Source organism: Globicephala melas, chromosome 10 (genome assembly GCF_963455315.2).
Source record: "Globicephala melas chromosome 10, mGloMel1.2, whole genome shotgun sequence".
NCBI lineage: Eukaryota > Metazoa > Chordata > Mammalia > Artiodactyla > Delphinidae > Globicephala > Globicephala melas.
Window position 1 is genome coordinate 11,162,747 of NC_083323.1, and position 26,862 is coordinate 11,189,608.

The following is a 26,862-nucleotide window of genomic DNA, read 5'->3' on the forward strand; positions in this document are numbered from 1 at the left end:
ATGTAGTATGGCCATCTATGAGGGGGTAGAGAATAACTGCCTCTCTCAACCCCGCTCCTCTTTTCGTAATGAAGAATTCCAAAATGCTTTTCCTTTCCCGTCCTCCTCCCCTTACTCCCCAAAAGTCCCAGACACCTCATCATCTGCAAATCTCCTTTTTTTTAAAAAAAAATCTGTTTTTTCTAAGAACCCTTATTTGGTAAATCCTAATTATTCCAGGATCGCAAGCTGAGTTCAAGAGCATTTCGTAATGTCTATGAGCCACACATATCGTTCGAGGCGACTGGCTGTGTGTGTATGTGTGTTTTAACGTTTACAAAGTCTAAAAACACGTAACGTCTCTCACAGGAAACAGACCCAAGTTCTAATAAACAGCAATTCACTTGCAGGTTAGGCTGAGAACCGATTCACTTCCACACAGAGTGACATGTCTATTATCCAGAAGCGTGTAGAATCAGCATTGCAGCCAGCTTGGGAATCAGACATTGTGCAGGGAGGCTGGGAGGGAGAGGAGGGCATGGGGAGGTTGAGGGGGAACAGTAGGGAGCAGTGGGTCAGGAGTGTCAGCTGTTTGTCTTGATCTTGCAGGGTCATTGGGACACGTGTGCCTGTGCATGTGCTGTGGGCAAAGCGGTCCCCACGGTGGAAAGGCTGGAAGATCAGGGTACGGGTGAAAGCATGTGCTTTGAGACACATTAATAAACACAGGGGGGAAAAACTCCTGCAGGTCATACAACCTGCATTTAGCAACAGACTTTAATATGAGGGGCTGCATTTGAGCGGCTACCTATGTCTGTGTGTACAAGCTACAGCCACCCATAGGAAGACATGCACAGAGAGATACATGTTTCTGGGTGGAAAGAAAAGCTTATGTGCTTTGCTTCTGCTATGAACCAATACGGAGGCCGTTTGAGGCGGCGTCGGGAAGCGGGGACCGCAGGATTGTTTGTTAAGCTCAACATGGGATGGTGATGCAGGGAGTTGAAGCCAGGAGATGGTGGAGAAGAGAAGGAAACAGACAGGGAGAGGGAGAAATGATGTGGCCTCAGAGTCTAACCCAAACTGAGCAAAAGCTGCTCTTTGGGAAATATTTATGTCTGGGAAAGAGCACCAATTCCATGCCCACCCACCCCCCCCCAACAATCTTGGTGCAAGTGGTTGAGTGACGGCTGAACATGTTTTGAATAGCTAAGTGACTTCATTGAGCGATGGTCTATTTGACGCATACTGCATTTGGTGCCCTTTCTCAATCCAAACCACTGCCTTGAACATGGTCTGCAGCGGAGCTCTATGCTGAATGCTATATGCTCTTCCCCAGCCGAAGAATCAATATCGGGAAATTAATAGGCACTGTTTTAAACACACCCCTCCTTTAAAAAAATGAAGAGGCTTTCATGCAGCTAGTCACTAACAGTGGAAAGACTTCCAGTTAATTAAACATTTATGGCATGCTTTTATTCCAAAAGAGAAGGAAAGCAAAGTGAATGAGGGTTGCTTTAGGGAAATGGTCATAGTAGCAATTTACCTTCCTTGGACTTTAGTTAGATGGATGAAGATATGCAGACAAGAGATGAGACGAAAGACAGGACATGGTTTTAGGAGAAATATTCCCAGCAATTGGTGAGTTGGTATAAATATACTTTATCAGGGTTTTATGTGCAAATTCTTAATACCATGATCTTTTAAACAGTTTCTAATTCCCTGAAGGGAAGAGGACTAGACTGTGGCTTTGGATCACTTATGCATTAAAAGGCTTAAGTATTTTCATTAAAATTCCATCTGTTTGGTGTCCACATCCCCAAATGTGCTGCCCGCCCCCTTCAGCTTTCTCTCCAAGCCGTACCCACACCTCCCTCCCTGAATCATCCCTAAAAGGGTTAGTATTGCAACACTTCCCAAGGATTGTGGGTTTGGCTCTTCTCCCCAGGACTGGGGCCTCCCGGCAGTCGCGGGTGGGGGGATGGTGGGGAAGGCTGGGCCGGGCTGCTTTAGGATTCTTGTGCCTTTTCCACTTGTAGCCAAGGTCCAGGCAGGAAGGGTGGGTACTCAGGGCCCCAGTTCAACCTGGCCTTTAATTTCCAAAGCCTCTGTCCATATGGAGTTTTGAAGGCCTCAGACTCCCCCTTAGGAAGTTGGGCCTTGGCCACTTAGGAAGTGGTTTGAAGGTTTTAAAGCCACATATTTTCAAAGACTGCACTGATTTCCAAAGATTATAAATGCATTTATTTCTGCAGGTTGACACAGATGGTTCTTGTGGGGCGTTCGTGTACTTGCTTTATTGAGCATTCAAAATAGGGTTGGCCTTTATGGAAATCAAGTTGCCAGGTTCCCCCAACCTGTGTTTTTTGTGAGAAACTGGACTTTCAGAAAAGATTTCCCATCACCCCTTTATTGTGTTTCCTGCCCGTATCCAAAAAGTTGCGAACAGATTTCCAATCTTCTCTCCAACATGCTGCTAATGACTCCACATGAAAAACAACCCTGTCTGCTTCCGATCTCTTTGGCTCTCCGGTTTGCATGAGGGCTTTTTATCTCCTGAGATGACTTTTTTGTGGCTGTTCACTTCTTGATGAAAATAAGAATCAGAAAACCTTTCTTTGCCTCTATGGCTCTTTGTGAAATGCATTCCTCTGTTGCGGAATGAGAAGAGAACAGGACCACTTGTTAGGGGTAGACACAGTGGGAAGGGGAGAGGAATCAAGAAGAAACCACAGCCTTTATTTTCTCCCTCTGCAGAGTGAAGAGTAGTGGTGTCTCTGGGTGTGAACTTGAAACCCCCAGCAAACTAGTGTCCTTCGTGGGATTTGAGGGCTTGGGGGACGGTCTGCCCGTGGATCCATGTAGATGGAAAGTGATAGGAAAAGTTCTTGAACTTTTCGGGAAAGCTGCTTTAAGAGCCTCCGAATGGAGAGATGAATTGGCCCTTTCAGAGAAGAATTCAGTAAAATCTACAACAGGACATTAAAACAGCTTGTTCCAAGCGTGCTGTCTCTGGGCCACGCGGTGACCTGCTGTTCCGTGTATTAACCTCTGTTGTCACCAAAAGGAATCATCGTCTCCAGGGGCAGCAAGAAATTCACTCTTTGTGTTTATTCTCTCCTGCACCTTCCTGCCCTCTGTCTGGGCTCCATGTCTCCCCCAGAGGATTCCCAGCCCTGCAGAGGAGGAGCCAGCAGCAGTACAACGTGGTCCAAGGCAGAAATGCACTCTCCCTTCTCTCTCCCTCTCTCGCCCTTTTCCTTGCTGTGAGGGAGAGCAAAAATCTTTCTCTCTGTCCAGATTGTTCAAATCCCTCTGCTGAATTTCTGAGCTCCTCTTCTTCCTGGCTTTTCCTCTCTTCTCCTCCACAACTTGCTTACTCACAGGGGCTCTGCCATCCATTCTCCATCCCTGTTCTCTTTGAGTAAGAGGTGTCTGGGTTTTCCTGAACTATCTTTTCCAAGTTCATAATTGCATAGCTTTTGCTTGGCCTGCAAGGTGCCCAGTGCCCCACGCGGGGTTCAGCCATGGCTCTCTTGTTCTGCAGAAGGAAAGTATATATCTTTTATTTTAGAAATGCGAACTGCCTTTCCCGGACACTCTTGTCTTTACGTGTGGAAGAGCTGAGTTTAGAAGTTACTGATGGGCCTTCATACTGTGTACCTATCGCTCCATAATTCCCAAGATAATTTGATTCTCTTTAGGTCCTTTGCACACAGTAGGTCCAGAAAAAATATCTATCAATGGATTGATTCAGAAATTCTTAAATTATTGAAATTAATTCAAAGATCATAAGGTCATGCAGCAAGCAAGTAATTGAGAGAGAGAGGGGGTGGGGGAGAGAGGGGGGGAAGGGGATGAGGAAATCAGGACGATTGGTTTGTTCTTCCCAGAATTTCTTTTTTATTTTTTTAATTTAATTTTTTATTTTGTATTGGAGCGTAGTTGATTTACAATGTTGTGTTAGTTTCAGGTGTACAGCAAATTGATTCAGTTATATATACACATAGATCCATTCTTTTTCAGATTCTTTTCCCATATAGGTTATGGAATTTCTTTTTTAAAAGAATGAGTCATGACTTCATTGTTGTAAAATGAGAAAATTCAAAAAGAGTCAGTCATTGGGTTGCACAGCTCCTAATGAGCTAAAGAAAAATTATCAGTACACTCAGTCTCTATGGGGAAGAAAAACATTAACCCACTGCTTTTCTTCCCTCTTCAGCTTTTAAAGGATGCCAAAATCTAGTTTGATCCTAATACTCACTAGAACAGACACTTTGGGCAGAGAGCAGGCATCATGGACCATCCCTACGTAGCTTCCCCAAAACCTGCCCCAGAATTCTTTACCAGACTTCCCCACCCAGTTCCCAGGACCTCGAGAACTTTGCCTAAGGTCGTAGGTACTGATCAGCAGTTTTCCGTGGAGCCAGGCCCCACTTTCCTAGCCCTTCTCACCTTGTAAGACAAACCTGATTCCTTTATTGAGGAACCAGCCCTGCAAATCGCAGCCCATTCACATTGCCCTCCTGCCCCTCCCTTTACAGGTGCCAGGTGTGACACCTCACACCAAGGCCACATGGGCAGAGGGTGGCAGAGGGAGAACTTGAATCCAGGCCTCTTGTTTCCACCCTGCAAACCTCCAGAGGGCTCTATGCATGAACCTGGCGTTCTGTGGTCTTGTGCTCAGATTCACTGCCAGCACTGGATTCTATTCTGTCTGCATCCCACCGAGTGTCCGTTCTGAGCGCCCAACCCAAGCACGTCAGGACACCTGAGTTCTGACCCACCAGACTCCCCCACATGCCACTCCCTCCAGCTGCCTGCACCTTGCCGGGTGACTCTGCCAGAAACTTCTCACTCCCACGAGCCCAAGGGAACAAATACTGAACTTCAGGCTGGACCCACCACACGCCTCTTCGTGTTTGCCCTTTCATTTTGGAAGTGTCCTCGATGTAAGCTCTCCGTGAGTTTTACGCTGGCAAGCAGTTTTCAAAGAATAACAAATTTATGTCCCCTGAAGTCGCAGGAGTTTTCAGATGCAGCTTTGTTGTATGTGGTGCCGTTGAAAGAGTTTTGCAGCCGCACAGACCTGGGTTCCCTTCAAGCACTGCAGCTTTACGAGCTGTGCGATTTGGGGCAAGTCATCTAACCTCTCCAAGCCTCCGTTTCCCTTTCCACAAAAAGGAGGTCTAACAGCCTTCTCACAGGGTGATTCGTTGGGATTAAACCAATGAGTGCCACCTTCTTTCCTGATCACCTGGTTTGAAATTACAGTCAAAAACCCCTACTCTGTACCCCTCATAAATCCTCCTGGCTCTGTTTTATTTATTTATATTTTTTTACAGAGTACATCCCACCTTCCAGCACGCTATGAAATTTACTCATGCCATTTGTTGTGTGTCTGCACCACTAGACTGTCAGCCCCAGGAAGGCAGGGATCTCTTTTCTGCCCATTGCTGTAGCCGCAGCAATTATGATAGTGCAAGAGTCAGCCCACCTTTGTTGGCAAATGAACAAAACCACCACTGCCCACTACAGGGTGGGCATCGAGAAATAATGATCCCTTCATATCGTCAAAGGATTGTTCCTTAAATTACAAACCGTGAGCAATGGTGGCAGAAGCATCTTTCTTTCTTTTTTTTTTTTTTCTGACATTCCAAAAAATAAATAATGGACTCAACACAGAGAGAAGAGAGAAGGGAAGGAGAGAGAGCGTTTCAACACACAAGGGACAATAACAAAGATAATAAGAAAGAAAGTGTTTGGAGAGAAAATAAATGCCTGAGAAGAAAGTGCTGGGGGGTGAACATCCTCTAAATAGATACTGGCCATGCTTTCCTCTCTCTACATCATCCACAGCGTCTGTCACAAAGATCCTCGGGGAGAGTTTCCCATGAGTGTTTGCTTTCAGGTCAGTGGGGGAGGAGGAGATATGTACCCAGACTGATAATGCAGGAGATTTTTAAATGGTTCAAAAATGCAATGGTTCCTTTTAGCCTTGACTATAAGTATTTTGGCCAAAAAACCATATTCAGATGAAATATGCACTTTAAGTTTCCAGGTTAGTTTACAGCCACAGATCAAGCAATTCCTTCACTCGTTTATTTTATTTGTTAAATCTTTGATGAGCCCCTGCAACGTGCCAGGTGCTGGGCCAAGTGTTGGGGTCATGGTGGGCAGCAACTCCCTTCAGGGTCACTGCTCTCAGAGCTTTCTGGAAGAGACAGACCTTACTTTAAAGACTCTCACTTAACATAGTTGTGAAGTAAGTTACAACTATGCTAAGTCCTCTCAAGGAGAGTCACACGAGACTGTGAGTTTATGATATTAAGATCGTTCTAATCAGAGGAGCCTTCCCTGAGGAGGTGAGATGTGAATGGCTATATGAAGGATGCATAGAAGTTAACTGGGTGAAGAAGAAACTTTCCAGGTTGGAGGGCACCAAGTGCAAAGATCAGTGAGGGAGAGAAGGAGCAAGTCCTGGGAGGAGGCCAGGGTGGCTGGAGGACCCAGAGGGAGGGGGGATGGGGAGGGGAGGTTGCTGGATGGTGTGGGGAGGGGGATGCAGAAATAGTTAGCACCCAAGGGTGCGGGGCCTTGCTAGTCTTGTTAAAGAATTTTGCTCTTTGACTTCTAGCTTCTTGCTTATAAGCTGTGTGACCTTGAGCTAGTTAATTCTATCTCTGTGCCTCCTTCACACCATCTATCTAATGGAGCTGACGATGCCTGCCCCTAAGGTTGTTGTGGGGGTTAGAGCACCCTTCCCTTCTCTTTGTCATGCTCTTCCTGATTCCACCCACATCTGAGTGCGGTGGTCTCTTTGGCCTCAAAACTCATGACAGCACAGAGAAGGGAAAAAATAGATTGATTCAACTCCAATCAACAAAATTCAAACTATGCTTAGTGGAGGTGTTGATGGTAGGTTCCAATCCTGCAGTAGACATTGGGAGGCAGAAGTGAACAAGACCCATCCTCCCTCAGGACCCTCCAGGTGAGTCCAAGCAGGGAATCCCAAAGAACAGGCATCTCACAGAATGACTCTGTCTCATGCAAGACATTTGACATAGCCTGCTGCCACCTCGCCTTATCACCCTCCCCCAAACTCAGAGAGATTCCTGGCATCTCTTACGATCAGTTACGATCTTTGAGGATTTGAGCTGGAATGGCAATGAGGCTCAGTTAAATCCGCCAGACTTTTTGAAAATAGGAATGAGAGTAGAGGGATGTGAACTGTGCTCCCCAATGCCAAGAAATGCATGTCAGCGTTGTGGGATCGTCGCTGAACTCTATGGCCTCACATCCCGGTCCTTTCTCCTGGGTACATAAAGGGCTGTAATCTCCCAGCTCCATCTTCCCTCAGTTCTGATGCCATTGATTATAAAAATGAACTATCAAAAAAAATAAATAAATAAATAAAAAATAAAAATGAACTAGCTACTTAAACAGCTTTCGGGACAGGGGCAAACAAATTTCATGTACATATCAGTTGTAAAACATACTCTAATTTCAGAAACCTTAAAACTTAAAATTTGTGTCTTGGAATCAAAGGGAGATGGAAAACTATCTTGCTGGCAGAGAGAAATGCAGACAGGGTGTTGAGAGAGCCCGAGGGATTTCTCCCACTTGCCCTTAGTGCCTGTCCCGTGACTCAGGAAACAATGTGGGGGAAGTGTGTGGTCTTACGAGAACCTTTCTTGACAAAGAAAAGGGTGATAGTTGATCTTTGTTCCACAGCTTTCCGAGTCCTTGCCAGGTGCCGTGTGAGAGTCTAGGACAGAGGCAAAGTCTCCATCTGCCCTCAAGGAACTTCTAATCTAGTAGAAGACAAACCAGTGAACAGATGATGCTGATGACACAGTGGGAAGCATAAGCCCGGGGAATTCTGGGAGCAGAGAGACTGGGGAGGAGGGGATGCCAGGCAAGACAGGGTTCTGAGGATGCGTAAGGGTGAGCAAGCTGGGGAGATGAAGCGCACCTCAGACAGAAGGAACGGCATGTGCGGAAACACAGATGCCCAAGCAGTCATGCCGATGGTCCAGTGAGGCTGGAAGGTAGAAGGCAGGGAGGGGGAGTTTGGGAGGCAGTGGAGATGGGATCCCAAAGGGACAGAAATGGCTCTCACAGAGCAGTTAGTGTTTCGGCGTGGGAGAAAAGGGGGGTCCAGAGAGGTGGGAAGCAAGGGAGGGGCGCACCTGGCTTTGTCCGTTAGTGAGATCACTGGCTGTTCGGACTCTGACGGATGGGAGCTGGGGTCGCCAGAGCTGGTGTGATTTAACTGGGAAGAGGTGAGCACAGGAGACTGTGGCAGTGACCAGGTGACTCGCCCTAAGTCAATTGTAGTGAACAGAGAGTAAGAGGGGGAAGGAAGAAGACTGTAAGTGATATACAGTAGAGGTGCTTCAAGGCGCTCCCTCCCCAGCAGAACAAGCCTTTATTGGCCACACACAGTGGGCTGGGCGCTGGGGTGACGAGGATGAAGACAAGTCTCTGCTCAGTACCACCGTCTCGAGGAGCCTTCCTGACTGCCCCATCTAAAGGAGCTCCCTGTCAAGTCACTCGATTTTATTTCCTTTTTTAACATCTTAACATTGACTTTTTTTTCTTTTGAGCATTTATTTGCTTATGGTCTGTGTGCCCCTAGGAGACTGTGAGCCATGTGAGGGCAGGGGCCTGTCAGCCTTGGCACAAACAGCGTGCTCAGGAGCTAAATGTGGAGCGAATGAGGAAGGCAACGCTGCCTGGCCTCAAGGAGCTCCCATCAGGGGAGGGAGGTGGGCTCTTAAAAACTCCCTCCTCTTGCCCAGTCATCCCTCCAAGGTTTGGCTGGAACCGCATCTGAAAGATCCTTGAGAACAGGCAAGGGTTTCCCTTGCACCCCGCAACCTGGGATGCTGATTAGCCCCCGTGAGCCTGTTCCCTCCTGGGCAGCTGGTACCTTTTCTCTCAATCCAAACCCTCATACGTGATCGCCTGGCTCAGAGGTACTGACTTGGCAGCCGTGAGTCGGCCTCTGAGGAGCCGCCTCCCCTTTCTCCTTGTTGACACTATATTTATTCATTTTTCCCTGAACTTCCTCAACCTTGGGTAGTCTTCCAGCTGCTAACAAGCAGGCCACAGATTAGGTATGGGATCCTAGGTGCACGGTTGCCGTAGCTTCATTGAGTGGGGAATTGGTACCTTGCTTTGCTACACCATCCACCGTGCAATTTACATGCCCCAGTGCCAGCCTCTCTCTGGCCTTGTCATCAGACAAAATTCACTGGTGGCCAGTGCTTGCTGATCCCTAGACCTTGCTTTGCTTTTTTTTAACTGTTTATTTTATATTGGAGTATAGCCGATTAACAATGTTGTGATAGTTTCAGGTGTACAGCAAAGCAACTCAACCATACATATACTTGTATCCATCCCTAGACCTTTCTTTATCCCAGTTTTGCCCCAGGCTGTCTTTTCTCACTTTCTCTGCATAAAGGATCATTCATTCATTTCTGCCACCTTTTCCCCTCAACCTGGATCTCTGTCTGCACAAGTCTTATTCTTTATCCTTCTTGAATTTTCCCTATGGTTGAGAACTCTCCTCCCCAATTCTCCTCCAACGTATTTTGCAAAGAAAGCAACCCTAAAAATGACTATTCTGCCATCATTTTAACACTAATAATACGATAATAATAACTAATCATTCATTGAGTGCTTCCTTTGTGCTGAGCACTGTTTAGATGCTTTCCAGGGGTTAACTCTTATTTAGTCTTTACAATTCTAAAGGTATATGCTATGATATCCACTATCTCCATCATAAGAGGCTCAGAGAAGTTAAGTGACTTGCCCAAGGTCACACAGCAAGTAGCAGAGCTGGAGTTCTAACCCAAGCCTGTCCAACCCCAAAACCTGTGCACAGCCTTCTATTACATGAATTATATTTACAATTTTCCCCTGGCCCCAAAATCTATACATAAATTTCTTTGAGAATTTGAAGGCAAAGCTAAGCAGAAATTGCTGTTTGTGCTCCACGTTTGATGAAGTTTTTAAAACTTTGAAGCTTCAGTTAGGATATGCTCCTTACCCAGAGAAGAGTAGGGAAAAGTGGAGGGGCTACCAGGTTTTCCCACAGCTCTGAATACAAAAGGATGCCTCAAAACGCATAGACATCCCTCTCTGTAGTTTGTGGAGGGGGAGGAGGTGAATACATACATATATTCCCTCTCCCCAGCCCTCTGCCTAGAGGGCCATTTCCAACCACATTCCACTTGTCTTCAGGACTCAGTTGAATTGTCACTTCCCCCAACAGCTCTGCCCCCTCCTACCCTGCTCCCACCTGGCTCACGTTCCCTCCCTCTTTCCTTCCACAGCATCTCTGCATGTCTCCGACGCAGCATCTTCCATCTTTTTTGTTGCCTGCTTCCATTTCTGTCTCCACCTCCAGACCATGAGTCCCCCTGTCCATTTCTTCAACAAAATGTACTCAGTCACTGCCATGTACCAGTTACCATCCTAGGCTCTGAGTTTACAAAGGCGAAAAGACACAGCCCCTGCCCTCAAGGAACTTATGCCCCACTGGGGGATTGGAGGACCCATGCAAGCACACCTAGGGGTGGAGAGATTCTTCCAGGAAGACGTGTGAGAGGGTGTGGGATGTTTGGGGGACCACACAAGTTTCTAGTATTGCTGGAGGATCAGGTGCAGGAAGGGAGGCTGGGGAAGGTGTTAGTCCTGAGGGATGAGGTTAGACAAAGACCACGTCATGAAGGGATGGTTCACGTGTAAAGAGTCTAAAGAGGAGAATTTTGAGAAGGAAATGATATGATCAGATTTGCATTTTAGGAGGATGGCTCAGGAAGCCATGTGAAGTAGAAATGGGAAGAAGGGGAGGACAGAGAAGGGAGTCCAGGGAGGAGATGGTTGCCCAGCCCAGCAACTGAGGAAGCAGCTGACCCAGGGCACGGGACAGGGGGGCTGTCGAGCAAGGGAACAGAATCAGAGGATCCAGGACTGTCACTTGTGTTGAGCAAGGCGTGACAGTGAGTGACCTTCACTGAGACAGGGGAAACAGGAGAAATTTGCAGGAGGAAGATGGTACCTTTAACCTCGGGTAGAGTGATTCCACACCTGTGTTTCCAGGGCCTGGCAAGTAGTAGCTGCTCAGTCAGTGTTGAATGAATGAATAAAGAAAAAAAGCTTTACATTTGAGATTATGATGCGTATCGAATCTCAGATTCTCCCCAGCATCATCATAACGAAAGAATGCGTTATGCTCTAGCCAGGCCTGTAGTTCGTGTCAGCTCTGGCATCTGACAGCCTGGGTTCAAATTCCAACCTTATCACTTACCCGTTTTGTGACCTTGGACAAGGAATGTCACCTCTCTAAGCTGGTTTTCTCGTGTCTAAGTGGGGAAAATTGCATCTCACGCATGGGTTGATTGTGAAAGTTTAGTAAGATGCCCCATGCAAAGTGTTTAACAAGATGCTGGTACATAGTAAACACTCTCTAAATGCCAGATGCTCTTATCACTGGCGTGTTTATTATCGATTATACCAACAGTTGCAAACAGTGACCTGTGAGCTGTCACTGTTTGGCAACTCAAAATATTCTACAAATCGAGAAATTTCCTATTTAAAAAAGCCCTGTGTTTGGCTTCCTTTGGGGGAAAAAATCAGATTTTTGTAACCCTGAGCCCCCCTCCTGCTTGGCAACATCGGAGCAGGGCAGCCGATGTCCCTTCAGGTATGGGACAGGGACATCCTGTATGGCAGGTATGGCAGGTTCTCTGCAGTTCCCCAAAGTCCCCACCGCTCCCAAGGCTGCTGGGCTGCTTTGGCCTTCCTCTGGCCTCTGTAGGCATCCGAGTTTGCAAACGCTTCTCTCTGCCAATGACAAATTACAGGTGGAGTCTTTGTCTTCCAAGGGCTGAAAACGTAAGCAAAACACCACCAGCCCAGGCAGAGTGTAGCAGCTAACAGAGTGAATAAAGCCATGCATCTGGAAATAAATGCATAAACATCCAACATTCCCAAGCAGTGCTCGCTGATAAGACTCAGGTGGAAGGCAAGCTAATCTACTCCTTTTTACTCGGCAGCTCTAGGGTAAGTTGTTGCTTTTAAAAAGAGAGACTCTCACCCATTTTATGCTACCTTCAGAGCTTCTCTTTTAGAAGCTGACATTTTCTGACCTTGACCCCAGTTCGGGGAAATGCACCCTGTCGTGCTGACCACGTGGTGTGCTTTATTCAATAACTAAATGGCAGACGCCAGGGAGATGGTCCGCGTCGTCGGTGCTGGATGAAGAGAGAGAGAGGCAGGGTATGCGCTGGAGAATGGGGGATTCTCTGCTTTAGATTTTTACCTCGGAGGACTTCACAGAGAAGAGGGGAATTTCAGGAGTTTCTTGGTAGGAAAAAAATTGCCTAGCAATTGCTCGGAAAGGACATGAACTTAAAGACATGCAGTTTGATCTGGGAGAATGGTCAGATCTGATCCAATCTGACAGTTTTTGAATGTTTGCTATGTCAGGCTCTATGCTAATTTGTGGGGGCACAGAAACAAGTCAGCTCCTAAGGGGGCTGGTCTGCTCTGATCCCCCCAGCTGACAGCAACCATCCTCTTCCCAGTCTCTCTTTTCTTCATTTCGTGTTCTCCTAATTTGTCTACAGTGTTTATTCTTTCTTTCCCAACCAGAATATAAGCTCTGAGAAACCAGGATCTTTTCTGTCCTATTTACTACGATAGCCCCAGGACTGAGATCAGACCTGGCACCTAGTAGGGTGCTTAGTCAGTTTCAATGTTATTTGGATGACAGAAGACATACCATTGCTCCAAAGGAGATCAAGGCCTAGAAGAAGAGATAGGCATGTACCGAGACTATTACCAGTGAGCTCGGGCACTGTGAAGGCCTGTGTAAGGGTCAGACAAAAGAACAACTCTACGTGGGGAGGTCCGGAAGAGGTCCTATGGAAGTGCCCTCTGAAGTGGGTTTTGGAGGATGAAGAGGAGTTTGCCAAGTAGAACAGAGGGGAAAGGCGAAACACAGATGAAGAAAATGATACCACTGGAGGCTGCCTCCCAAAGAATAAGGTCAAGGAGAGGACAGAGCACTACTGGGTCTAGAGCAGAACTTCTCAAACTTGGATGTGTACCCTAACAAACCGGGGATCTTGTTGAACTGCAGATGCTGATGTGGGGTCCAGGTGGGGGCTGAGCCTGTGTTTCTAGCTCCCAGGTGAGGCTGATACCACACTTTGAGAAGCAACCTTTTGCAGCATGGCCAGTGGGCTCTGGTGAACATGGGTCTAAATCCTACCTCTGCCACTGGCAGACTGGGCCTGCTTTCTCACCTCTAAAATGGTGATGACAACTTTCCTCCCAGGCACCGAATAAATTCAGAGTGCCTGAATTTGGTAAAGCCATCGGTTCAGTCCTGAGCACTTCATATCAATATGTTTCAGCTACTATTGTCATTAACGGCTAAAGGCGATTGTATAGAGGTGTGAGAGAAAGGGATGACTTTCCCTGAGAGCTAACGTTGTTTGAGGGTCTCCTGTGTGTTGAGCCCTGTCCTATGGACCACTCAGATGTCACCTTCCTTAAACCACACAGCACTCTATAACATAGGTGTTATATGATTCTCACTTTGCCAGTAAGAAACCAGAGGCAATGTGTTCATTTCCCATTGCTGCCGTAACAAATGACCATCAATTTAATGGCTTAAAACGACACAGACTTATGGTCTTACCCTTTTGTAGGTCTGAAGTCTGAAGTTGGTCTCAGTGGGCTAAAATAAAGGTGTCAGCAGGACTGTGTTCCTTCTGGAGACTCTAAGGGAAAATCTGTTTCCATGCCTTTTCCAGCTTCTAGAGACTGTCCACATTCCTTGGCCAGTGGCCCCTTCCTGCATCTTCAAAGCCAGCAGCATCAGACAGAGTCCTTCTCATGGCGCAACTCTGTAATGCTAATTCTTCTGCCTCCCTCCTCCATTTCTAACGATGTTTGTGACGACATTGCCCGTGCCTGGATAATCAAGGATAATCTCTCTATCTTAAGGTCAGCTGATTAGCAACCTTAATTCCATCTGCAACTTTAATTGGCCTTTGCCATAACATGTGAAACATATTCGCAGGTTACAGGAATGGGGCTGTAGACGTCTTTGGCAGGTTATTATTCTGCCTAGCACAGGGAGTGAGTGCTTAAAGAATTCCCCTAATATCACAAGCTCAGAATCGTTCCCCTGGAAGGGATTTTAGAGCTTGTATCAGGAAGGATTAGATTTGACAACAAGCAACAGAAAAAGAAAATTAACAGTGGCTTAATAAGCCAAAAAGTTTATCCTTTCTCAAGGAAACCAATCTGGAGACATGAAATACAAGGCTGGTCTTGAGACTCCACAAACTGGTTAGCAAATGCAGGCTCCTACCAGCTCCCTGCCCCACCATCCGTAGAGTATGGCCTTTAACCTCACATCTCCAGTGTGACTGCCAGAGCTCCCGCCACTGCCTTCACATTCCAGGCATCAAGGTGGAGGATGGCACAAAGAAACAAAGGCAAAAGGCACCTGTCACATGGCTCTGAAGGAGGTTTCCTGGAAGACACCACACAGCATTTTTGCTTTGGTCTCATTGGCCAGAAGTTTGTCATGTGACCACACATTAACTATAAAGAAGTCTGGAAAATATAATCTTATTCCCAAGTGGCCACAGGCATGGTGAAAAATTAGGGCTTCTGTTGCTACAAGGAAAGGAAAGAAGGAAGGCAAGTAGCAGTGTATCCAGGGAGCTCACCTAGTCCAGACCCTCACCTTATGACCCAAGAGCTTGAGGTCCAGAGAAGGAAGGGACCTGGTGGCATGGAGCCAGCTAGCAACAATGCTGGGACTAGGACCCACGCACCCCGGTCCCAGTCCAACATTTAGCCTCAAGCACCTAGCACAGTGCCTGGCACATAGTAGGATGCTGGTGGAACTGAAGAGAGTTTGCCATTCCACTGCACCAGACGGTCCCGTCTGGACCACACACTCGGCTGCTCATGCTTTAGGGCAGATGAGATCCCACCTTTAGGAGGCCCGGCCGACTGCAAGCCTGGGTCTCTTTATCCTCCTTCCTCCCAGCTTACATCCCTGCTCGTACCCTCGGATAAGCTCTGGGCTTCTCTACCTGTCCCGCAAAGTCCCATGAAAGGGCAGTAGGATTTGGCAAACGAGAGGCCTCAGGTAGCACTGAGAAATGGACGGTTTTCTCCTCTTTGGGATTTTCTCTGTGAGGGAGACGCCTGCTTAGAGATGGGGCTTTACATCTGGGGTGAATTGTGACAAGAAACCATTTCTACTGTCTTGGCGTTTCACAGTTTTCGTTTTGACACAGCGACAGGAGGGATATGGGGACTGATCAAAGCCAGAAGCCACGTGGCAACTCTCAACTTTTTCCCACGGGCTGCAAACGCCAGAGGAGCTCCACTGTCGGGCATTTTTCTCTCCGCCCAGTTCAGACGTACAAGATCTGGGCACTCTCTTGTACTTTGTTCTCAAATCTTTGTCCTTCCAACGGGGCAGTAAGGGTCTTGAGACAGGAGGTGTCGGGTTTGCCTCTGTGCCCCTTGCCCGGCATGGTGTCCGGCACGTGGCAGGCACTTGGTTAAGAAACGGGGGATTGGTCGATGCGTCAAAATGAAGCAGCCAAGGCAGTGTCTGGCATGTGGTGGGCTCTCAGCAAAATTTTTCAGGGAAAGAAGGAAAAGAAAAAAGGAAAGAAGGACAGATGGAGGAAGGGAGGGAGAAAGAAATTGGTTTGAGTCTTGGCTGGCCGTGGAAGCTGCAGCTCCCCGGCTCTCCCGGCCTCAGTTCTGGAATAGCGAGCGAATCCCTCCCCGCCGAGTTCACAGGCGAACCGGAGACCCTGGCCCGGAAGTTCTGTTTCAAAGGGCTTCCCCTCCAGCTTGAGAGCACTGTGCCTTTCAGGCTTCCCAATGGGCCTCCGTGGCCACGGTACCTGGCGCCAGGGTTACAGGGATGTGGCCAGAGGCAGAATTGGTGGGGTGGCTGGTGTGAGGGAAAGCGGGGTGCAGAGGGAAAGGAACTCACCCCCATCCCACATCGAAGAGAGAAGGAGACAGGGATGGGAAGGAAGACGGGAGGCAGATGCTCAGCATAATGAGGTTAGCGCGGTGCGCGAAAGCATAGAAGGGATGGGCAGAGGCTGCCTGAGCACGGGGGCTGCCCCCTCTCGGAGCAGACGGAACTCGAGGGCCAGAGGGTCCATGACAGTTGGTGGGAGGGAAGAGGACCGGCAGCAGAAATCAGGGAGGGGCCTGCCTCCTGCCCCGCCCCCCAGGCAGGAACAGACACGCCTTCCAGCCCCAGAAACACTGCTGAAGGAGAACTCAATGAGGACCTGGAGATCAAAGAGAACTACCCGGCAGGGGAGTAAATGCTTGTGGCCTGAGCGAGGAAACCGCAGAGCCTGTGGCCAGGACTCAGGCTAAAATTACAGGCCAGATGACAGGACCACACACCGGGGCAGCCTAGGACCATAGATTTTCCCTAGAACCCAACCACTGCCTGCCCTAGTTTCTTCTGGATTGATTGGGCAGCAGGATCCAGGAGAAGGAGCCCCTTTTGGACATCAGACGGGCTTGGGTTTGAAGACCGACTAGCTCTACAACCTCAGGCAGGGTGGTTAATCTCACTGAACCGCCGTTTCTTGCCTGCAACAGGAATAATATTGCTTATCAAGCAATGTGTTATAAAAATTAAAGTAATCTGTATAGGGGCTTCCCTGGTGGCGCAGTGGTTGAGAGTCCGCCTGCCGTTGCAGCGGACACGGGTTCGTGTCCCGGTCCGGGAAGATCCCACATGCCGCGGAGCGGCTGGGCCCGTGAGCCATGGCCGCTGAGCCTGCGCGTCCGGAGCCTGTGCTCCGCAACGGGAGAGGCCACAACAGTGAGAGGCCCACGTACCGCCAAAAAAAATCTGTAAAAAGTATTTGAACACAGAATAGGGACTCAGAAGCTGGCGGGTGTTGTTTTAATCAAGGTTTCCCATCCTCCAGTATTTGGGGTATCACCTGCATTATTTTTGCCATATCCAGGGACCACCTACATTGTTATTAATCAAACACATATCTTTAAATTGATCCCATTTTAGCCTCATGCTAAGCAATAATATCTAAGGAATCACTGGTTTAATGCACTGGTTAAATTTTTGACACTCATTAATAATACTCAGCTTAAATTTGTTTAAACATTCATCCCTCTACCAACTAAATTCACCTCAGATACTACAAAAACCCATCATTTACTTTGCAAAAGCACCATCGTGACTAATAAACCAACCACTGGGTTTGAGAGAGACGCAGAGACTGGTGTCCCTCCATCCCCATCACTCATCAGCTTTTTTCTTTAGATGATAAAGGGGCAGTGGGATGGAAAGTGAAGAGAAGGTCAGAGCCCAATCCAGAGAAATTGCGTGGACTCCAAGAGCCGTTCTGCGGCCTCAGGAACTCTCAGCTCTTGGTTATAATTTGACAGATTCTTCCATCTAGAAAGGACAATGGTGTGGACTACAGCCCAAGGAAAGAGGTAGTGAAAGCGACTCCCTTGTTGACATGCTGGCTTGAGTTGGAGGGTTTTCCCTTTGTCTTCCTGCAGGGTCTTCAGGAGATGCCCCTTCCCAAGACCACCATAGTGAGAGCAATTAGCTCTTTCCACTGCATCTACAAAAGGGGAAGGGATTTCTTTCTCTGTGTTAGAGTCTTTCAGACATAGGATTTGCCTGTAGCGTGAAGAGGTACTATGAGATTTCTCAGCAATGAATGTGCCCCGGCGGGCGTGGGGGGGGGGCAGAGGGGACGTGAAAAGTCAGCCTTTTAATAATAGTAATGACTATATCTCCCAGGACAGTAATGGCAGAAAGGATTGGGGGAAATATAAGAACAGTTTGAAATAAGGTGACACACAAGCCCAAGAGTCTCAAGGGTTAGGAATCCCGGCGTTGGGTCCGAGCAGAGGAACACAGGTATTACTTTCCCTACCTTTGTTCCTGACTCAGTCACCTCGTTTCGTGGGCTTCGGTCCCCTCAGCTATAAAGCATGCTCTGAACTTGCAGTGTTGATCTTCACCTCAAGGCTGTTCATCGTGAAGACCCAGCACCGTCTCGTTAGAGCCTAAACCGCTGAGAAGAGACAGTTATTCCTTAAACAGTTGAATGAATCAACACATTATTGAGATATAAACTAATTTCTGTGTATTAACGTGAGGGGTTGGAAATGAATCACAGGGTCTGTGCAGCTGTGAATGGAGAGGCCAGGAAAGAAAGGCAGGATGCCTCAAAGGAAGAGTCAGGAGCAGCACACCTTCCTTTGGAGGACCCTGAGGTATCATGAACTCGTTGGCTCCGGAACCCCCTTTGGGATGGCAGGCATGGGGGAAGTAAGCGTTCTCGCAATGATGCTGATGGGATTTTAACAGCCAGACAGATGGTCTGAGAAAAAAAGGAAGATTTTTTTTCAAATGAGGGAAAACACTTCCATTGCTTCCCTTTAATTAAAACAAAGTGAGAGCCCTTCGTGTTGGGAAGATGTATCGCCATTAGTAGCATTGTCAGTTTGGAGGTCTTCTTTTTAATAATTGAATGATCGAGCGTCAATAATAAGTTGGGTAGTATTTTCAAACAAATTAGAGGGTGTATCTGTCCACCGACTTTCAATGCAATTATTATTACTTTGGTTTCATTTGCTATCACAGTTTAATAATGAACCCCAATAATTGTGTCGTGCTTATTTACGCAATCAAACGTGTATCGCTTAATGGATTTTTTTAGTGGCCATTCTCCTAACGACTGCAGGTTCCATGCAAGCCACTCACGAGCACCCAGCATTTCTCAAAATCTGTATCATGAAACCCGGGAGGAAAGGGAAATACATAGAAAAGGAAATCTTCAAAAAGAAAGGGGATAGAGAGGGAAGGAAAAGGAGAAAAAACAGCATCTATTGAGCACCATCGTGGGCGCCAAATGTTTTTATTTTATCCTCAGAGCAACATGCAGAAGCTGCTTTAGGATCCCCATGTAGCTGCTGAGGAAACTAAGGAGGTGAGAGATTAATACCTTGCCCAAAGTCACAAAGCTAACAGGTGCAGAGGTACGAGTCAGGTTCACAACTCCCTCTTTGCCCTCCACTCCGGCACGGGGCTTCCATCTTTAAGTATCAGCAGGCTGTGCAAACCTGTGGAGATGGGCCGCCTCCTATGGCTCCTGCAGTGAGTAAAGGGACATCAAATTCACATGGGAACTCTGCCTCCTGGTCTGCCTATGTCACACTTCCCTCATCCAATTATCAGATTTGCCTAATGGCTGAGCATTGTAAAGATAAGCTGATGATAGAGGGAGAGCTGATCCCCAAGAGCATGCAACCCAGTCATCCTTTGGCTGTACCAGAAATGGACACCACAGAGAGAAGAGGAAACAATATTCCACATGAAATGTACAGGTACCGAGCACACACCTACCGTGCACTGAACACACTGGGAGCTACCGTATAGACCTTATTGCATTCCACTTCCACAACGTTTCCTGTATGGCAGTGACTACCATTGCACAGATGAGAAAACTAAGAACTTCTTTTGAAGTTAAATGATTTTTTTCAGGCTAATCATTTGTGGACTTGGAATTTAAACCCTAGTCCACCCAATGGATTCCAAACACTAATGGTTAATTTTACTTTAGCATCTGGGTCATGAATTTTGGTAAAAGACAAAAGGAAGAAGTGGGAGAGACTAGGGATATGACCTGAAAATAAAGGATTATGACTGAGAATAAAGTGGCCCAAGAGACAATGGATTTAATTCCCTTCCTGTCCAAAAGCTGACACTGAAATTCAATTCAACAAGCCTTCACGGGATGTCACCAATGTGCACACCATGGTGCTAAAGTACCAGGGGCTCATCAAAGGTTTGGATTTACTGCCTTCTTCCATTTTAGAAACCTCTTCTCTGAATAAAGAGTTGTACTCTTTTTCCCACAAAAAGGTAACGTAATTTAGTTGCTCTTCACCATGCTGTTTCTAAACATGAACAGTCTGGTATCTCTACTAGGGCGTAGGGAAGCATTTTCTGTATTTTCAGGCGCTGTGTCAATTACTTTAGGCTCTGAGATCTAAACCAACTGCAAGCGATGGTGGAGGAATGAAGAAAAAGAAAAAAGGAATAATCACAGAAATACCACCAAATATAGAAAGAAAATGATTAGATAGATGATAGATACATAGATACATAGAGAGATAGAGGCAGGTCTTGAGCTTCTAACTTACTCATGAATAAAACAGATAAAAATTCTTAAAATAAAATAATAGAAAATAGGAAATGATTTTTCATTCTTATTCTTTATAAAGGATAAACTTATAAATAACAAGTCTGACAGGAGAAAAGAATTTAAGAGGTAAAGACCAGGATCGGAGTTGTTTAGTTACAGTGGTGGTGATCATGGTGGTGACAATGAAGGTTGTGATGAAGATGGTGGTGGTGATGGTGGCGGTGGTGGTGGTATTGGTGGTGATGACAAAGGTGATTATAATTGTGAGGAAGCTGGTGGTGATGAAGTTGGTGGTGATGATGGTGACAGTGATGAAGAGGTAATGATAAAGATGGCGGTAATGAAGGTGGTGATAACTGTGATGGGGATGGGGATTGACATCATAACAATGACTAATTTGGAACATTCTTCAAGTATCCGAAGTCTTTCCACTTGCATTACTTCATTTTAGAAGAAAAACTCTGTTCACAACAAGATGCTAGATTTTTCAAAACAACGACTATTTCTAATCCTAGTTCCACCCCGAGTGTCATCCCAACTCAACCGAGTTCAGAGAAAAAGGAGTGCAGTGGGCTCTTTCCCCGTCAAACATAAGTGGACAGTTAGACAAGGATGAACGGACAGTTATGGAAACTAGGGCAATGCCACAAAAGCCCTCTCCAGTCTTCCCTCAACCAATTGCTCCTGCCCCAAGGTTATTCATCCAAATTAGTGCCCAAAATTAATAGTACGTAATGCCCTTGTCACCTGAGAGCTGTTTTGTAGCTTTTATAAAATGCATAAATGATTGTGGTCTGGTTCCAGTGGATAAATAAAAATCATTTGTGATAATTGAAACATATTTACTTTTTAATTAGGTAGCAGCAGAGAATGAGGAGTCCGTGGAGAGCCAACTCCTATAACCTCTTAAGGAGCCCTAATCACATAGCGAGAGGGGTGCTTGGTAGTTGATGCATTTATTTGTTCTTTTCCACATTTTCCTACAAAGGCCTTTAGCCCTTGACTGTCGGTCCACTCCACTTCACCGGAACTGGTCACACATCATAGTTTTTTAAAAAAGAAAATTGAAAATGCTGACAGATATGCTGTCGACAAAATAATTTCTTTAAAAATAACCTAATAACGAATATCAGGTAAAGGCACAGGCAGCTGTGCAGTTTCCTCTGGCCATGCCAGGTGCCACAGTGATTGCCTGCTCTGGGCTGTGCCGCAGACTTTCATGGGGAATGTTGACTCTGTCAGAGGGCTGAACATTCTGGCAATGACACAGACACAGTGTCCTTGGGAAGAGGGGGTGCGAGGAGATGGGTGACCTGCGTAGGGTGTGAGGAGTGGGAGAATCAGGTCACATCACATCCCTGCACGTATACCTGAGGGGAGAAAATGTTGCTGTGCAGAAGTTGAAGCTGTGTCTTCAGTATTTTTAGAGAAGGAGCTGGTGGCCCGTGTGCAGGAGGAGAATGTAACGGTTCTGGCTCCGGTCCGTTTGGGGTGGAGGGTGGGGAACAGGTGTGAATGACTAGCATGGAGGTGGAAATTAGGTCAGATCTGTAGTGTGGGGAGGTGTAGGGGGAATGTTATCGCATGTGCATGGGGAAGGATAGAGGCAAATTGGGTCACGTCTTTGTGGAAATGATGAGAGAATTGGGTCAGAACTGTGGGGGAGAAGGCTCGAGAATTGGGTCGAGTCTTTGGATAGAAGGGGGAACTGGGTCAAGTGTGAATGTGTGTGGAGCGGAGGTAGTAGAAGGTGATATAGAGAGTGGGCTGATTCTCTGAGATCGGAGGGGGAGGGAAATGAGGAAGCAGCTTGGACCCACATAGGGGTTAAAACTTGAACTTCTCTGCCTTATGGTCATTGCCTCTCAATTCCATTGACTTGCAGTCTTCCTTCATGTAACGTTAGATAAAGTAAGGCTTTCCTACTCCTATCCCAAATTGGGTGTCCTAAGTCTCCTCCAAGACAGGGTATAACTCATTCTTCAGCACTTTGCTAGCCAGCCCAGATTGGCATTTGGGGAAGTAACAGTTCCATAACTTGATGTGGCCTCATTTTACCCGGGACGTAAGCCCGGTGAGCAACTGCCCTCCCTTTGGGTTTCTGCTCATCAACAAAGTCAACACCAATTCTCTCTTTTTCCCAACCACTGGCATCACTTCATGATCACCACATGACGTGGAGCCTCAAAATATATTTTGTAAATAAAAGCTGAGTAATACGTTCATTTGAGCCGTCTTCACACTGGCTTTGTTCAAATCTCTGGTATTATGAGGCCATCAAACCACAGCAATACTCAAAATTGTACTTAAAAGGAAGGTACTTTTATTAATTAACTGTGCTCCCATTGGCTACTCGGTTGAACAGAACCATTCTCAAAGCCAAAACAGAATGTGCAATTCACCGCTCTGTCTGCTGTGACACTCTACAGAGAAAATTGATTAAATCCACAGAAGTTTATGACGATTGAACAGAGCCACAGGGCCAGCGCACACCAGTATATATTTCTCTGGTAGTTTCAGCTTCATTTATGCCCATGTGGGTTAAGAAGAGGTTCTGCTGAAGCACACAGTACACCCATGACTTGCCATGTCCTCTGGAGACGTACGTAAGGAGTTATAATGAATCTACTCAGGGCCACCTTGGTTAAATCTGCATCTCGGCTTCTTCTGAGAATTCCCTTCTATTGATACGGATCACGGTGATTAATGGGATAAGCTTGTAATAGGCTTCTGGACCACACTGACCCATCCCAGAGGGAGATGCACGTGTAGGCAGTACAGTGGTGAGGAGACCATATCGTTCCCCATGGACCAGAGAAAGCTTCAAGGAGAGACTACAACATCAGTGCTTCCTCTTCTTAAGACGACATTGGTGGTGTTTGGGAATTACCAGTATAGATACCTAACAAATACATTTTTAGATCAAATGATTTGACTCTGGTTTTTCTTGACTCTTGGAATCTTTGGATGTAGAAGGATCTTGCAGATTCTGAAAGCCTTTGCCAGGAAACGAAGAGAAAGAAGAACTAAAAGGGAGTCATTCCCTCTGCAATTCAAATCAGACCTTCAGTTTCTTCAGCAGAGTTATTTTAAGTCATTCATTATTATTTTTGCTCTGAAGCGGAGGCTGTCTGATATTGTTAGATTTACCAGAGAGGGTAAAGAGGACACTGAAGTATTATTCCTGCCGCAATTTCAAATGAATTTGGTGCTGACAAAAGATTTTTTAAATACACATATGCAAGCGTTTGTGCACACACGCACACACTTCATGTTAAAAGAAGCAGAAAGAGAAACAAGTCTTGCAACAGGCAGCTGAGGGAAATGAGGTTCCTGCCATTTTTCCAGGGTACTCACCAAGGCTGGCCCAGCAGATGTTCCCAGCAATGGGGTAGAAGAAGTGGCACTGGATGTGAAGGCAGAGAATCTGGGCTAGAGGCGGGTACGTCTTCCACTTCTGAGCACAATGACCTTGATTAAGTCTCTTCACCTCTCCAATCACCCATTTCTTCCTCTGCATAACAGAGGAAGTGGATAACACCTAACGTTTCAGGAGTAAGTCACAGCTTCCAAAGCCCCTTTCCAGGGAGCCCCTCACGTCAAGCCCCACCGGAGCCCCATGAGGAAGCGGGTGTCGACACAATACTCTAAGACCTGGGTGGGTCTGAGAATCGAATGACTTAAAATAGGAGCCAGATGATGACCTTAGGCCAGTGGTTTAGCCCCTCTGAGCCTCACATTCCTCGTTTGCAAAATGAGCGCTGTTGCAGTTTCATGAGACCCTGTGGCACACAGTAGGGACACATAAATGGCAGCCGTGTGCATTAGTTACAGATGGCAAATACCCTTCTACAGAGAGGGTCATGGTCCCAACCAGAGAAGGATCTGCTGCTGCCAAACAAGATTTGGGTTTGGAGGGACTTCCAAGACAGTCATAATTAAAGGTCAAAGTGCAGCTCCAGGGAAGGCAAGAACACCTGTGTCTGTGAAAATGCACATGGGGCAGCAAATATTCTGTCTAGCCTTCCCAAGAGGTAACGTGGGATAGAAGGTTGGAACCACCCAGTGGCCTTGATGTCCCACAGGCCAGGTATGACTCGCAAGCATCCACCACTGCCCGGCCCTGTGGACACAAATCCACTTCACCTCTCTGTGCCTTCTAAAATTAGGGGTGTGGCCACACCAACCTCCTAGGGTGGTTGCAAAGATTCAGCTTGATCTTGCCAGTGGCCACTTCCGTAAAGATAGTGGCTGCTCCGATCGCCCTGTTATAATTGTTGACAGTCACTGTTGTTAGTGGTAGTAACAGACTGTTACAACCAGTTTTTCTTTTCTTCCTTCTCTGTCTTTCTCAAATATCTCCCTACGGAGAGAGAAAAGGAGGAAGAGGCTGCTATAATAACAGGGAACTAGGTGGAAGGCAAGAGAGAGGCACAGCGGTACAGGAGCCATAAACTGGGCACCTCAGAACCCTGGCACTGCTGTGACAGCCATGCCTTCCACTGGCAGGGTGACGTCAGAACTTTAAGGTAGCCCAAAAGTCCCATGGTTGTTTGATGAGACGTAATTCCTACAACCATTATCCACACAATGAGACTCACCATCTTGGAAGTACTCCCAGCTCTTTGAAAAAAGTCAACATAAAAAAGTGGAGTGTGTGTCATAGGATGAAATTCACTCCTGCCTGGATTTAGCATCGGATCAGAGCTTACCTGTTGGTTCAGAGAAGAAGGACAGGGGAAAGGGCTATTAATTTTTGATCACCCACCTCATAAATTTATTCCATCCTCCCTCCAAGCCTATGAATAATAAGAGTGAGAATTTATTGAGCACATACTATATTCCAGATACAGTTCTAAAGGACTTATTTGTGGGACCTCATTTTATTTCTCAGAATGACTTTTTAAGACAGTTATTATAATTAAACTTGTTCTACAGATAAGGAAACTGAGGCTCAGGAAGATGAAGTAACTTGCTCAAGGCCACACAGCCAATTAGCAGAGAGCTGGGATTCAAGTCTGGATCCAGAGCGCCCACTCGGAGCCTCTGTGACCCCCCTCCCCTGCAGCACGGCACAGCGGGTCAGAGCATGGTCTAAGGACTCAAACCTCCTGCGTTCAAACCAGCTCTTTAGGTGGCCTGCGCTAGTGTCCCCATCACAGGCGTGATTTAAGAATTAAATGAGAATGAGTGAGTGTATTGCAGATTTCTCCTGAGGAAGCAGGTGCTGGAGGAGGTGAAGTAGCTTTCCCACAGTCACCCTTCCCCCTGCTCAGAGGTGGCAGAGCCAGGAACACAGCCTGGCCTGAGCCTACCACGTGGCACCGTCAACCAGGACCAACATTAGCCCGCAGCCGTCAGCCACAGTGTGGGGACCAATCTCTTCTATCTCTTCTATCACCAGGGCAGACTCAGCCAAGCCACGGGTACCACCAGGCCTGTTTCCTATTTGATCATGAAGGAGGGACAGCCACCAGCTGCCCCAAGCCCCATGACCCACCAGCCATCAAATGCAATCTGCAAAGATTCACATGGGACCCCATTACCGATCATCCTGTCCCCCTTACTCACAAGCGTGTCCATCCTCTGGATGTGTCTCCAGATGCTGCCACTTGTCCCACTTGCCTGAGTGTTTTCACCTCCTGGAAATGAAAAGCAGAGAGGATATGTGACAGCTCCATAAATTGTAAGGTGCACTGCTCATGCATGGTCTCGGTACGGAGGCTGGCAGCCCTGGATGGAGTCCATGCACTTCTTCCCCTACCTGCACTCACCTTTCTCCAGTCTTTCAGCAACAGTGCAGCAGAAAGGTGACCAGCTCTAATCTTCCCTCTTCCTGGACTTGGGGCCCAAACTTCTCTCCCCGCTCCTGCCTCTACATCTGCCTATCCTGCTCTGGACTGTTCTTTCCACTGCAATGACCTCTCCACGGAGATGCGTTTTCACAGCATTTAAGAATTTGTAAAGGAGATCAGTATGTGCGTCCTGCAAGATGTCTTTCTCATAGGCAGGCTACCATCCACATAAAAGTTTTACCACTGGTTCTGACATTATTAGAGTTCAGAGAATCCGGCCACCAGCCTTCTCTCTCTTCTCCTAATCCCTGCAGGGTACTCAAATTGATTGATCGCCTTCTTTCCTTCCCCTGGACCACCTTCCCCGCCCCCATCGCCTTTGCTTCTACAGAGATTCATGAGGTCACTCCTTCAGTGTGTATCTATTAAGGTCCCATTAAGTGTCCAGCCTTGCGCTTCAGAATCAGAACAGTCAGCAAGGTAGACGCTGCTGAACCCACGCACCAAGCTCAAGTTTGCCTCTCAGACTTCAATGTGCGCGAATCACCTGGGGTCCAGTTCAAACGCAGATTCAGGTTCAGTGGGTCTGGGGCGGGGCCCTGCTGTAGGGAACCCAATGATGTACGTTGGCAGTGATGATGCGGGAAGCAGAGGGTTTGCTGGGAGGCTGGGGAAGGAGGACTGATCGTGTGAACTGAGAACTGAAAGGGAACTGAAATTGCTCCCAGGTTCAAGGTCACCCGAACAAGCTGGGGAATCGGACATCTTAAGACCCAGCTAATTCGAGTGGCTGCTATCCCCACCAA

General features: G+C 47.1%; 1 protein-coding gene across 1 annotated transcript in view; it reads left to right on the forward strand.

Moving 5' to 3' along the window:
* CACNG2 (calcium voltage-gated channel auxiliary subunit gamma 2) overlaps positions 1–26,862 on the forward strand; it is a 120,328-nt gene that overhangs the window by 1,748 nt on the left and 91,718 nt on the right. The gene's annotated exons all lie outside the window — the stretch shown is intronic.